Genomic DNA, 15489 nt, shown 5'->3' on the forward strand with positions numbered 1-15489 from the left:
TCAGGATATAGTATTAGTTTTTGTTAATAATAATGGATGAGTTCTGTTTCGTATTAGTCCTTGGTTAGTTTGTCCAACACATAGTTATGGTGCCATTTGGACAAAAGTGAAAAAAGAATGATGCATCTTAGGGCCTTTCTGAATGAAACAGACATTGTCAGGGAGTGAGGGAAGAGAACAGCAAACCTCTTAAACCTTTTCTTGGAATCCGTATCAGAAAAGCAAAGGAAATCCCTTCGTATATTAGGGAGATAGCCTTTGACAGACTCTAAGAAATATTTTATTTTCTCCTTCCTAAGAAGTTTTTAAAATATTGGGTTGTCAGAAAAGTCATGACATATTTTTTTCTATGTTTTCCATTGCAAAAATGCGTCGTGACTTTTCCGACAACCCAATATAAGGAATCAGTAGATTGTTAGTCTATTAGAAATTGGAAGTTGTTTTTTTTTTTTTTTTGCTGAGCCATCCTGCTACCTCTTGGCAGCTCAGCAGCTGCTCAGCTCGGGCTGGACTCGAACCGCTGTTGCTCAGAGCTCAAACTCTTGAGCGAGCTCTTAACCAACTGAGCCACTCGGCCGAGAAATTGGTGGGACCAACATGAGACAATAGAACCTGTCAGAGAGAAAGAAAAGGAACCTAAGAGACAAGCTAAGGTCTTAATTCAGAGGACTTTGTTTAAGTGATTTGATCTCTCTTCATTGGCAGCCCACCATTTGTGCCTGCGCTCTGGGCTGGAATTTACGATGTGTGCTAAGTGTAACATTGTGCATTTAAGTCAGTGTAAATGGCCTAATTCTAACACATGAGATTGTTACCAAAACCTATTGGCAAGTGGTAAAGGGGCATCAGTGTATTTGTACGTGTGTTTTTTGACATGCTGTTCACAGATGTTTATGGTTTCTATTGAGAGCAAATGGTTGGTATTTTGGAGTGCCATTTTTTTGTGCCCTTAGCGTGCAGAGGCCAAGATCAACTGTTTCTTAATGGGGTGGTTGAGGTGGGGCTGTTGACCAATGTGGTATGAGTCCCAAGCAGTTTATATTTACAGTACATTAATTAAATAAAAGGACAATTAACTTTTTCTAAATTGTATTTGAAGAAGTGAAAACCCTTCACTACCTCAAAATTGTAATCCAGCCCAAAACTGTACATGTATCTCTCTCTCGCTCTCTCTCTCCCCCCTACAACTACCTCCCATAACATCAGTGACAAATTGACCTCAGAAGAAAGTTATAAAAGTGCATTTTGACAACATCTTCCTTAAAAAGCATATGTAGCAAAATTATTCACATCTCCCCTCTTTGACTGTGACCACTTTGGAAAATACGTTGTTAATGGGCTATTGATATGAAGGTCAATACCTTTCGATTGTACTTCGAAACCCTTTTTGAAGTTTTTTATAACGAATTTGTTTCTGTTTTCCATTGATATGTTTTAGGAGGAAAGAAAGCAGTTGAGCCTCTCATTGTGGCTAAAACCCCATATATTGTGGTTGGCAGGCCTTTTGGTCTTTTAAAATAAAATAGACAGCTGTTTGACTCCCCTAAGTGTATGATGAGGGTTTTAACAGGTTGTTGGGGGAAAAGAAAATCTGTACATGAAATAAGAACAAAACTACAGGACCGAGGAACTTTCACAGGACTGGAGTTATCAGTTTTCTTCCAGACTGAAAACTGCAACAATTAAACAGTTTGGAAAATCTGAGTGTCAACATGATGGACTTGGGTCATTTTCGTCATTTTTATTCTACAGGTTTTTACTTGAAGTGAGAATACCAGCAGTGAGAAAGTCACAGCCATGCTGAATTCATTACTGCGGTAGTCACACAAAACCACGGATAAAATTTCAATAACTGCAGGCCACAGTTGAGTAAACAGTTGCACTGAAATTTAATTCCTGTTGACTTTTCCCCCATTCCTCGCCAGGGGCACATTCTGATTCTGTGGTACAAAGACAACAGGGTTATAGCTTTGATTAATGTCGGACAGTGGAAGAGAATTAGAACTGTAAAATATGTTAGAAGTTCGTGGAACAAAAAGACCTGGCTTAAAAGGGCTTGGTATAAAAATGAGATAATTATGCTGTCTGTGAAACGGAATGTTGGAAGATTTTCCAGTTGTACCAGTACAATCATTGATGATATAGGGAGAATTCTTACCTAGTGCCAGGATTAAAAATAAATAAATTCAAGCCTTTCTATGTTTGATCCATATTACCAAAGATAATTAGAGATGATAGCAAGTGCCCTTTCCTAATGGAAAGCAGCTTGCCCGAGGTTCGCTGTGGAGTGAGTGACTTCTCTGCTGGGTTTGGGCTATAGGTTGACGAAATTGTGCCCAAAAAGAATTGTTTAAAGAAAATTACAGTTGATAACCTAGAAAATGGGGGAAGTCTGGCTTTTCCATATTCTCTTGAAAAGCCCTGTGCCAGTGTTCCTCCAAGGGCAACAAGCGCGGGGAGGTGAATTGCTCCTTCATTCAGGGAGCCTGCGGCTGCCCAACAGGCCCCGTTCCTACCCCATAGCCTGTTCACGTGTGCCCTTCAGGCAGTGGAGTTGGTGGTGCTGGTCTGGAAGATGCCATCATCACTCAAAGGCTGCCAGCCAAGGAGAGGTGCCTGCCATTCGATGGAGGAGCCCACCAACACACTCACAAACTGTCTTCCGTCCTCAAACTAAACATATTATCTCTGTAATGTTTCAACTGAACTTACATCTAGGCCATGAAACTATTATAACAGTAGTTTTCTAATAATATAATCTGATAGAGTTTCCAAACATTTTCTTTTAGCCCTTGAGTAATTCTTTACTCGATACCATAACTGCTTTTTATTTCCTATTATGCCTGCCCCATTTCTAGGTCTGTGGAAGTTCTGTACTGGATATGCAGTACTCCATTATGAAACTCAGCAACAAATACTATTACCAATTACTAAAGCCCTTTTTCTTAAAGAAAGGATTTTAAAATGTCCAAAGCAATTTCATAAGCTGTGTGGATTAATGCGTTTTAAAAGTCTTGAATTTTAGAAAGCAGAATTTTATTTCCATATTGCTGCAAATGAGAGCTTTTTCAGATAAGCATATTACATAGAGCATAATGTTTAGAAGTTTCTGCATATACAGCATATGCTGTCAGGTCAATTAACAGAATGCATACAAGGAAATGTTTATTCAATAAAAATGAATAGCTGTTAAATAAAACAGCTATTCCTTAACAACATTCCTTTTAATGATGGGTTTGGGGTATTTTGTTGTTGGTGGTGGTACCACGTGGCAGTTTTATTGTCTGCAAATCAGTATAGGAAGGGTTTTGGTTGCTGTGGTTTTGAGGTGTGGCTATCATTTTATGTGAGGGAGGGAAGTCTAGAGATAGTCTGTGAGAAAGACAAGGAAAAAGAAAGGAAACTATATATGGAATTTGAACATGTATTATTTAGAGAGTGTGGATAAGTGGTGTATTTACTTCATACAGCTTTTTTAACATTTGGTTCAAGGTATTGGACCTTTTAGCCCAAAAGATAGTGGTGCATGTTTCATGTGAGTAGTGTGAAAGAGACAAAAAGTTGACTGACTATTAAGGAGGTAAGAGAGGTAGGAAGGATCCGGAGCTTCTGCAGAGTCATGAAAGGGAAGGAGGAGGATTTGTTGGGTTGCATTTTGCCAGTGAGCCATTGAAGAAGGTAAAACATGAGTCATTACACGAGGCCAGGAAGCTCAGAGAAACAGAGTGAGGGTGATAGGACTCCAGAAAAGAGTCTGGTTATGTATGTGCAACAGGGAAGTAGGAAATATACTCTCAGAGGAGGCTGGGGAAATCATGAGCATACACCCCAGGGTACTCCGAACATGAGAAATGGAATTATAATGATCTAAGTGTCAGTGTTTTAGCATAAATCAGTACACAAAAATTAAAAATCTTTCTCTTCATTTTCCAAATGGCAGAAAAGATTCTTCATTTAGTTTTTGTTACTGAAATTACTAGTGGATCTTGAGCAGAAGAGGGAGGTGGTTTTGCCACCATGTCCAACTTTAACTGCCTGTGAAACACAATGACTGGGAGAGCAGCTGTCTGTGTTTGGATGGACAGGCCATGCGTATGAAAGGAGCCGTCCTTTTCTCCTCATTCTTACCGTACTCCTGTGGAGGGCTGTACTGAAACTCCAGCGGCTGGCTTTTGCCTTGTTTCTGTCTGTAGAGAGAGGCCAGGTACTGAGGTGTGGCTCTGTAGGTGTGAGGACTGGAAAGCAGTGGCCACTTCAGCCTCACCATTCTTTTTTTCTTTGGAAAAGGTCGCTTATGAACTTTGTTAGTGGCCTTTCCCATGGCAGCTCCAGGGACTGTATCTGAAAGGAGGGTCTTTTGATGCCATCGAAAGGGAAAAGATGGTCAGCATATCTGTGTCCTAAAGGAGAAGGGAGTGTAGAAGATATTGATATTGATTGAGTGCCCTGTCATGGGGCCAGGCACTGATAAAGGCTAGAACCTTCCCTCAGAGGTAGGAGAAAACCCAAGTTGTAATCTTAAAGGAATCGCTCTGCTAGGATACACTCTTTTGGGGGACAGAGTTCAAATATCACAGAAAATAATGATGGTTAAAACTATTCTGTAGAAATCAACACCACCAAAATGTTCATGAAAATGGCACAAACAAATTGATACAAAACTGATAGAGGAATTCAGATAATTCTGACAAATGATGAAAAAGCCATAGCAGTGACAAATTCCCACTCCATTCCTTTTGTGACTGTTTCTCAAAAAGGGCTATTTCACCCTGAGTGTTAAACTTAGCTTTCTACTCCGTTAGTTTAGACCTGCCTTCCATCAAAATGTTGTTGTCAAAGATTTATGTAACATGTGATGTGAGCCTTGTCTGAAATTCTTTCAAGTTTTGATTACTAAACAGTTGTGTGTCATTAATCTCTCCACTGAAAATTAAGATGGCACGGGAACCAAAAAAGAAAAAAGAGCCATGAGCATAAGAGAGCGTGGTAATAGAAACCCAAATGCCACATTTCATTAGGAGTGAAGTGTACCCTCTTGACTTTAAGCAAAAGCATCGCTGCTTTGACAAGGTAATTTTAAGCCCTGACCTGAGAGCTAATAATAATAAAAAAATACTCGCTATCTCTTGTCTAATCAAAAATCTCTTTTTGAACTTTTAGGAGGTATGACTTTAATGGTAATTTGTTGACAGATTAGCTTGGGTGATAGCAGAGAGTCTGTTTTGCAAAACCAGCCGGCTCCTATCTGCTCTCTGAAGGCAGAGAACCTAGTTTGCTGTTGTGTAGTGGTTTGCTTTTATTGACAGCTGGTGCTGAGCAGGCAGAATTGGGGTCTTTGTGTGATGTAAACCTATCGTGCGCCTGATGGGCTGTAGTGTACTTTTAGGTAGTGCATAGATTACTTGATAAAAAGGATTACAAGGTGACTGCTTTTATGACAAAGTAGAATAGCAATATAAATTCAAGTGGTAGATGGAACCTCAGAAAGGAAGTTTATATAGGAATTGAACCCCATATTAGAAAGTTTCTTTTCATCACTTGGTCTTTGAACTCAAATCTATTGTAATTGTGAAGTGTTACTTGTAACATTCCAGAGACCCTTTGCTAAATACTGTGTTTGATTTGGTTCAGAGAAATACAACCACATTCTTTTTTTTCCTTTCTTACAAGAAAATGTGCTAAACACAGTTTCACATACCATAATAGACTGGCCTCTGCTTGGTTCCAAGTAAGCGAATAAATGTGCTACATTGGGAACACGGATCAACTTTGTCTCTGGCTTTGGTTTTGTTGAAGTTCAGTTACTCCTTTGTTGGTATATTCTTTCATTTAACTATTTCTTGTGCACGCCTATGTGTAAGGAAATGTGGGAACCACACTGATGTGTGCGATGGCGAAGCAGGGGAGAAGAACGGAGCTTACTTGGCCGGAGCCCGGACAGCAGCTGTGGGAGCAGTGGGAGATGGTTAGAAGGTAAATCGGGCTCTCCTTTCTGGAGGCTGGAGTTTCTAAGCCAGGGGAAGTTTCTGAGCAGAAAAGTAAGGCCATACAAGAGGAGGCATACTGAAGGTTAATTAGCAGGTTGGACCTGGCCTGGCTTGGAAGGAAAGAGAGACCCGTGAAATTAGTAGCAGTGACAAGGCTGTTGCAGTTGGTGCGGATTCTAGTGACGGAGCCCCACCTTCACCTTATTTAACTGAGGACACCTGCTGTTGACCACCCTTCTCCCTGCACCTCCCCAACCACATCTGAATCCCCTGGTAAGCTGTAAGCCTCATAAGGGCAGGGTGGGCCGCTCATCCCCCGATTCCTCGGCGCAGAGCACCGTACCTGGCGTAGCACAGCTCCTGGACAGATTGTGAATGAATGAAACAGGAGGAAAAGGAAGGCCTGGCTTAGCAAGGAGTGTGGAGGGGATTGCTGGGAGGCCTGAGTTAGGAGATGTGGAAACACAGGGAGTGGGAGCTGCGAGGGACACCCCGTCTCAATGATTCGCTGAGTGCTGGGACCACGAAGCAGACAGTAGGGCATCAGGAGCACCCAGGCCCCTCCCTACCTGCCACTGACCTGGGTTCCTGTGATGGGATAAAGAAAGCACAAACATAAGCTGTAAATAGAGGGTGGGCTGATTTTGGAAATTCCTTTTTTTTCTAAAGGCTGTTTTAAAAAAGACACCCTCTTTTATCACTAAAAGTCACTGTTTTGATTGTATATGTATGTTTATTGAGATTAAAATATTCAGTATTTTCCCCTTAGCCTCTGCCAGTTACTAATGAGTGTATCATCCAAAGTCACATGGGAAGTGCTGATAAACTCTCGTTCCTATTGATCGTGGAATGGACTTACCTCTTTTAGAGAACAAAACTGCAGTGGTAGATCTCTGATAAAGGCTTTGTTTCATATTGACACAGCTTCTTAGAATGAATTTGTTTTGAAGGCGAAGGAGGTGCATGCTGTTTCTTTTGTTGAAAAATACAGTGTGTAATTATTAAACATTCGGTGCTATTTGAAGACTCATTTACAAGGTATACGTGAAACTGCATAGAGGTGTGGGGCCTTCTGTGTGTGTGGGCCCTGCGTGGAGGTGAATGGAGTAAGGGCGCTCCATTGTCTTTAATCCTCCATAGTGGATAGTTTCTGGTATCTAAGTAACCCTAAGGTTCTCCTTGAATTAACTATCGCTATTTTTAGACTGCTTCTTTTAGACTGTACCCAAAATAAAATTAACTTCCTATCACAGATTCATCTTTAGCAAAGTTTCTTAAAGTAGACCATTTATTACACGATTTATCATCCATACAACCATAAGTAATTGTCAGCATCACAGTCGCTTGTCAAAAGAGGGAAAGTGTTAGCTGACCCGAAACCCCTGTTTTTATCACTGTACCTGCTCTCGTCCCTAACTCCCCTCTCTCCACATTGAAGGGAAGGTGACATGATGTCTTCTTAGTCATTCAAATCCAATAACTTTTAATCTGAAGGTTAAGTAGTGAGATATAAACTAAGAGATGATAATATCAATTTTATGTTCACTGAAGGGCACAATATACCTCTTTCTAGTAGAGGGAAAATTGTGCGTAAAATGTCTTTTGCTTTTCAACAGCAGAGCCATGCCTCTCAGAGCCAAAGGAAGAAAGAGTTTTGGAAAAATTTAATAAAATAATATGTAACATCCTAAAACAAGGCAAAAGTGGCCTTTTGTTATTGTAATTATTAAGTATTAATTTGTCAAGGTTGTATTGTAAGAAGTAGTTCCATTTTTATAGCCTCTTGTATTGACTCTTGTTATCCTCTCTACGAACTCAACAACCTTTTGCAAGGTTAAAGACTGGGAGAGAATGACATAATGCTCATTCGTTCCTGACTATTTTTGGTCCTAATGTGTATGATAAATAATACGGTGATAATATTGCTTACCTTGCCTCATTTTTTTTTCTTGTACTCGTGATGTTTCCATTTCAATTCAGGAGGAATTCAGCATCCAAAAGGACTACATGCAAATGGCTTTACAACGTGCATTTTTATTATGATCTTCTGATTGATTGTCTCATTAGGTTTACACTTGTCTTACAAATACAGAGTTTGTGCTGTGTATTACATGTATATGCATGTGCATTTAAGTGGAGACGTATTGTGTGGTAGGTTTTAGGAGGGGAAAAGCATCCATCACTCATAAGCTGAGTATGTGATAGTCACATTTATAATTATCAAGGTTATGTTCTGTAATAGTGATTCACGATTACAGTTGTCAAGATGGCATTCTGGGAATAATTTTAAACTTGTCTCAGTCTCTCATTCAGGACCTTCGTTGTGTAGGTTCTGGCTACAAACACTGTGAAATCTGCAGCGTATACAGGGACTGGTGAGCTGAGCCAGAAGGCGAAACGTGGCCAATTCGGGCCTGCCACCTATTTTTATAAATAAAGGTTTTATTGAAACATAGCCACACCCACCCGTTTACTATTGTCTGTGGCTACTTCCTTCCTACCACAGCTGAGGTGAGGTGTTGCAACAGAAAATGGATGGCTCACAAAGCCTAAAATACTTATTATCTGGTTCTTTACAAAAAAAGTTGGTTCAAGACTCATAGATTCAGAGAACACAGTGATGGTTGCCAGATGGGAAGGAGTTTGGGGGGCTGGGTGTAAAAGGGGAAGGGATTAAGAATTACAAATTAGCAGTTATAAAAACAGTCACGGGGATGTAAAGTATAGCACAGGGAATATAGTCAATAATATTGTAATAACTAGGTGTAGTGTCAGATGGGTACTAGACTTATCAGGGTGATCGCTTCATAAGTTACATAAATGTATAATCACCATGTTGTACACCTGAAACTAATATAATACTGCATGTCAACTATAATTGAAATAATTTTTAATTACTTTTCCTAAAATTTTGTTGACCCCTGGAATAATAAAGCAGATGTCGCAAGATTTGCTCTCCAGAACTTCTTACTCTTACTTAATAGCTTCCAACCTGAGGGATCATCCCTCATTCTTTTCTACATTATCCCTCAAAAAATTATCACAATTTAAGACTTCGTTTTGCATTTTCTAAAGTGGTAAATTAACTTGTAGGTATCATCATATCTGCAGAGTTTCTTTCTAACCATTTAATTGAGTGTATCTTACAAATTAAAAGTGTTGGCATCCTTGATGATTAAAAGAATAATCACTTAGCCTTCCAAGGAAATGGAGGTTGGGCACTGAGTGAATCACTTAAAGAACCAATGTCCTTGGCCTTGGTTCTCTTACCAAAGAAAATTAACATAAAAAATGTAGTATATCTTATGTTCATGGTCCCATGGTTGGCAAGAAGATTCAAAGAAATATCCTGAATATCTTTCTGCAGTCATAAAATTCATAATCAGAGTGGAAGAAGAGATAAACATATGCATTAAATATCAATAAAAATTTCAAAGCAATGATGAAAAGCTGTAGAAGAGATGCATGTGACTGATCAACAGATGAGGGATTTAAGAATAACTCTTCAGTAACCCAGAGTGGAAGAGTTTATTTGTGTCTGTGTCGGTAAGATTTGTGAAGACGGTGGTAAAATTTAGGAAAAGGTGATTGAGTATGTGCACACTTGCTGCTTTAGTTTAACCCTTCCAATCAGGAGATGATGGATAGAGGTATATACCGAGCTCTATGGCTTATGGCTTAGATATTAAATGCCTAAGAGATATGTCTTTGCCACTTTTAATATTGGGATAAGAAATGGTGGATTTCTACTATGGAATGACTGGAGGTATATGGTGAGTAGAGGTCTTTCTAGGCTGGACGCCAGCCTCGGAGTTCATTGATCTCCAAGAAATAGCCAGGTTCTATTTGTTTATACAGACAATTGCCTGAGTGGAGTGTACGATTTCCAGAGATTAGATGCAGGCTGACAAGGCTGGTCATTTGGTTGGTGGTATCCATATTTTATACACTTTATATTCAATTTTAGCTAATTCACCGGTATTTATTATATAGCTAGAACACTGAAACAATAATACCTAATTTTGAGATAATTGTCACATTTTGAAGACATTTGCTCAATCTGGCTGTTTATGAACTGACAGTCTACCCTGGGGAATGCGTTGGCCTTGTGTTTTTTTCTTGCCGTCTTCTTTCTTTTCGTACATTCTCATTTGTTTCTGTTTTTAAGTTTGTTATCAGATGACTTGTCATTATATCTCACAATTAGTGAAAATCTCTTTAGTCTTCCAGGTGTGTGGGTTTCTCTGGCAAAAGCCATAACTTTAATTCCATCTTTCTTACGTTTTGCAGGTATATGGTCCCTTCTTTACAACTCTAATGAAACTCCAGCATCTTTTGTTCTGAAAAGTGTGTGTTTTTGTAATTTTGCCATTACAGTTTCACGTGCATTGTGCCCCACCCCCTAAACCCCAATTAAAACACTATACAGCCCAGACTACAGGTCAATTAGATTTGCTAGCTGGTTCAGCATTTTGAAAAATCTTCCTAGATTTCTCTGTTTAATAAATGTTAAATATATTAGTAACCTGTCTTTAATATGGAAAAAGTTTCCTTTTTTGGCTCTAAATGCTTACCAATGTGTCCCTGGAATTAATCCACAGATGTCTTAAATGAAGCACTAAACGTGCAAAGTAAGGTCATATAAAGCACTCTGTACAGGTTCTAAGCCATTTTATGTCTATTCAAATGTGATCCCCAGGTTTACACACTCCTGAACTCTTCTAACTAAAGAACCCTATAAACTATTTAGAAGATTTTTGACTAAATCAGCAGCGATTACAATAAGTGATACATGTAGCTCTGGGAATGTAAGTTTGTGTAGGCCATCTGGGGCTAGTTCGGCACTGGGGGTCAAGAGGCTTAAAATAGTCACACCCTTTGACTGAGAAGTACACTTTTTCTAAGAGGCTGTAGAGCATTCAGGAGGGGCCTCCGGGTTTTATGTGTATTGGAATCATCTGGAGGTTGTCTGAAAACAGATTCCTGGACCAACTGGCAGAGTACTTTATTCTGTAGTATCTGGGGTGGGGCCAAATAATTTGCATTTATACTTTTCACCCATTCTCTGCTGCTGTTTGGAGGATCACACTTTGGTAACCATTCATAAAGACAGAGTGTCTAAAAGCAAGGACTCTAGAGCCTCAGTCATGGCTCTGCTACTTACTAGCAGAGTAATTGTGCATATCAGTTAACTTTTCTGTGCCTCAGTTTATATGTCTATAAAATGGGGATAATGTTAGCATTTAATATTCTGAGTATAATGTAAAATTCTTAGAAGATTACACATCACATAGTTAATGGTCTATAAGTATTAGCTATTGTTATTCTTGTCTTTATCATCATAATTACTAGGAATTTAACCTATAGAGACAATGCGAGGGAGATCCAAGATGGCAGAGGAGATAAATGCTGCCCTTGCCTCCTCATATGACCACATTAAAATTACAACTAAATTATAGAACAATCAACCTAGAGAACCATCTGAAGTCTGGCTGAACAGAAGTTTTAGAACTACGGATATCAAGCAGACGCCACGTTGAGACTGGTAGGAGGGGCAGCGATGCAGAACGAGCCCCACCTGCAATGCTGGTGGGCAATCAGGAGGGATGTCTCAGCCGCGGAGGTTCCCCCTAAAGGAATGAGTGACCCCAGTCCCACACAAGGCTCTCCAGCCCAGAGTACTGGTGCTAGGAAGCAAAGCCCCCACAACATCTGGCTGTGAAAAACAGTGGGGATTCTGACTGTCTGGGTGGGATGGAAGGCTGTAGGAAACCCAGCTGTCCTCCTAAAGGGCCCAGACAGACTCGCTCACAGGCACTCACTCTGGGCTCTGGTGGAGGGATGGTGACTTCGGGGTGTTGGAGACATATGGTGGGGAGACTCAGTTGTGTGGCTTTTGAAGTGAGGACTGGAGATACAGTTGCCGTTTTTCCTGTGTGGACACCTGCTCCCATGCATCTGGAATGTAGGCGTCATCTTTCCTGTGTTGAGGCCCCAGCCCCCACACCCATGGCCAAACCTGACTCTGAATTGGTCTGCTGAGCTCTGCTCGCTCCATCCCAGTGACTCACTGAGACCCCTCCTCACACAATTTGCAGACCACAGGAGGCTTTGTTGGCTGCTGAACCTTACTGAAGCCAGCAGCTGTCAGCAGGTCTCAGAGTGTGCTGGCTTCTTGTGGAGCTACCCCAGGCCCGATACTGGTGGCAGCTATTCTCAGTTCACAGTGTGGCCTCTCCCATGTGCCTCCAGGTTTAGCACAGGCAGTGAATAACTGTGGATCACTTTGTAGCTCCTATCAGGTAGTCGCTGGCCAGTCACAGGCAGTGGCTGACCTGGGCCTGCACCAGAGCCCCTCCCAAGAGGCCCCAGAACCAACATACTTTGAGGTTGGCTTTAGACCACAACACAGCACCACCCAATTAGCCCCACAAGCAGCACACACAAAGGGCAGTCTCAACAGGCACCAGAGCCACTATGGGGAATCCTGATCCATGTGATAAGCCCCCCAACACAGGATCCTGTCAGCTGTGGATGTGGCTAAACCCCACAGCCAGTCAGCCTGAGGGTCAGTCCCACCCACTGACATGCCAGTAGCAATCAAGGCTCAACTATAACGGGGCACACCGAACACACACAAGGGACACTCCAGGAGCAACCAGAGCAGGTGACCAGGGAGAATCTGCCAGGGCCCCACAGGGCACCTACTACATAAGGCCACCTGCCATGACTGGGAGACGTGCCAGATCTACCTAATACATAGAAGCAAACACAGAGAGGCATCCAAAATGAGCAAACAAAGAAATACATCCTAAATGAAAGAACAGGAGAAAACTCCAGAAAAAGAACAAAACAAAATGGAGGTAAGCAACCTATCAGAGAGTTCAAAGCACTGGTTATAAGGGTGCTCAAGAAACTTAGTGAAAACTTTAACAAAGAGATAGCAAGCATAAAAAAGACATAGAAACCATAGCAAAGAACCAGTCAGAAGTAAAGACTACAATAATTCAAATGAAGAATACACTAGAAGGAATCAACAGTAGATCAGATGAAGCAGAGGACTGATTCAGCGATTTGGAAGATAAGGTAACAGAAAACACCCAATCAAAACAGCAAAAAGAAAACAAGAATACCAAAAAAATGAGGTTAGTTTAAAAGACCTCTGAGACAAGCAAAACAACATTCACATCATAGGGATACCAGAAGAAGAAGAGAGCGAGAAAGGAATTGAAAACATATTTGAAGGAATGACGATGGAAAATGTTCCTCACCTGGTGAGGGAAATAGACCCAAGCCCAGGAAGTGCAGAGAGACCCAAACAAGATAACAAGATAAACCTAAAGAGGCCCACAGCAAGACACATCGTAATTAAAATGGCAAAGTTTAAAACAGAGAATCCTAAAAGCAGCAAGAGAAAGGCAACTAGTTACTTATAAGGGAGCCCCCATAAGGTTGTCAGCTGATTTCTCACCAGAAACTTTGCAGACCAGAAAGAGTTGGCAGGAAATAGTCAATTAATGAAAACAAGGATCTAAAACCAGGGGTACTCTACCCAGCAATGTTATCATTTAAAATAGAAGGACAGATAAAGAGTTTCCCAGACAAGAAAAAGCTAAAGGAGTTCATCACCACCAAACCAGTATTACAAGGAATGTTAGAGGGACTTCTTTAAGACGGGGGGCGGGGGGGGCGGGGGGAGGACACAAAAGATGATCAAACATTTGCACCCCTCATAAAATGGCAATAATACATATCTATTAACAATTATTTTCAATGTAAATGGATTAAATGTTCCGATCAGAAACATAGGGTGGCTGAATGGATAAGAAAACAAAACCCTTAAATATGCTGCCTCCAAGAGACTCACCTCAGACTGGAAGACACACACAGACTGAATGTAAAGGGATGGAAAAAGATATTTCATGAAAATGGAAAAAACAAGCAAACAAAAAGCTGGGGTAGCAATATTTATACCAAGCAAAATAGACTTTAAACAAAGGCTACATATAACAAGAGAAAAGAAGGACCCCGTGATTCCACTTTTTGGTATTTATCTGAAGAAACCCGAAATGCTACTTTGAGAGGATGTGTGCATCCATATGTTCATTGCAGCATTGTTTACAATGGCCAAGATGTGGAGGCAGCCTGGGTGTCTGTCAATGGAAGAATGGATAAAGAGCAGGTGGTACATATATGCAATGGACTATTGCTCAGCCATTGAATGGAATGGGTTCTTGCCATCTGTGATGGCATGGATGGACCTGAAGAGTATTGTGCTGAGTGGAGTATGTTAGACAGAGAAAGACAGATGCAATGTGATTTTGCTTATAGGTGGAACCTAAAGAACAAAATAAACAAAACAGAAACAAACTCATAGATACAGAGAACATTTTGATGTTTGCCAGATGGGAGGGGGATTGAATGGGTGAGTGAAAAGGGGGAAGGGATTCAGAAGTACAAATGGGTTGTTACACAGTAGTCATGGGGATGTACGGTATACCATAAGATACAGTCAATAATATCGTAATAACTGTATGGTATCAGATGGGTACTAGATTTATTGGGGTGACAAATGAGAGGAGGGTTGGGGGACAGGGTGAAAAAGGTGAAGGGATTAAAAAGTACAAATTGGGGGCCGGCCGAGTGGCGCATTGGTTAGGAGTTGGCTTGTGTCGCCAGTTCTGAGCACCAGGACCCCGGTTTGGATCCCACATGCGGGCCAGTGATGCTGCGCCCTCTACAGCTAAGATGGTGAACAACAGCTCAACCTGGAGCTGGGGTGCCGTGAGACGCCAGCGACATAGTAAGCTGCAGTGTGGCTGCAGTGGACTGCTGTAAAGCTACCGTGAGTGGATGGCTGCCGGCATGAGCATCCAGCAGCCAGCGTGAGCTGCCATGAGCCACCGTGAGCGGCCATCCAATGGCCGGCGAGCGACTGCCTCACCTGGGAAGAGCGCAGTGATAATACCAACATGGGCCAGTGAAGCAATTTCCTCAACAACTAGACTGAGGAACAAAAAGGACAGCAACAACTTGTCTGTTCCCCCTCCCCAATTCCCCAACGCTGTTTCCCTCCCCCAGTTCCCCAATAAAATCTTAAAAAAAAAAAAGTGCAAATTGGTAGTTACAAAATAGCCATGGTGATGTAAAGTAAAGCACAGGGAATATAGCCAATGATACGGTAATAACTATGTATAGTGTCAGGTGGTTACTAGACTAGTCAGGGAGATCACTTCTTATTTTTCCTTTTTTTCTGTTTTTATTAGTTTCAGGTGTACAAAACAATGTAATAGACATTTGCACCCCTCACAAAGTGATAAACCCCTCCCAATCTACTATCTCTCTAACATCATACATAGCTGTTACAATATCATTGACTATATTCCCTATGTTGTACTTTACATCCTGTGATTATTAATATATTCTGTGAATATATATATATATATAGAGAGAGAGAGAGAGAGAGAGAGAGAGAGTCAGTATTATTCTACTTCAGCTTCAT

General features: G+C 41.0%; 1 protein-coding gene across 8 annotated transcripts in view; it reads left to right on the forward strand.

Annotated features, from left to right (window-relative positions):
• The window catches only part of FOXP1 (forkhead box P1), a 601823-nt gene that overhangs the window by 367672 nt on the left and 218662 nt on the right, over positions 1 to 15489 (forward strand). The gene's annotated exons all lie outside the window — the stretch shown is intronic.

Source organism: Hipposideros armiger, unplaced genomic scaffold (assembly GCF_001890085.2).
Source record: "Hipposideros armiger isolate ML-2016 unplaced genomic scaffold, ASM189008v1 scaffold_158, whole genome shotgun sequence".
In the NCBI taxonomy this organism is placed as follows: Eukaryota; Metazoa; Chordata; class Mammalia; order Chiroptera; family Hipposideridae; genus Hipposideros; species Hipposideros armiger.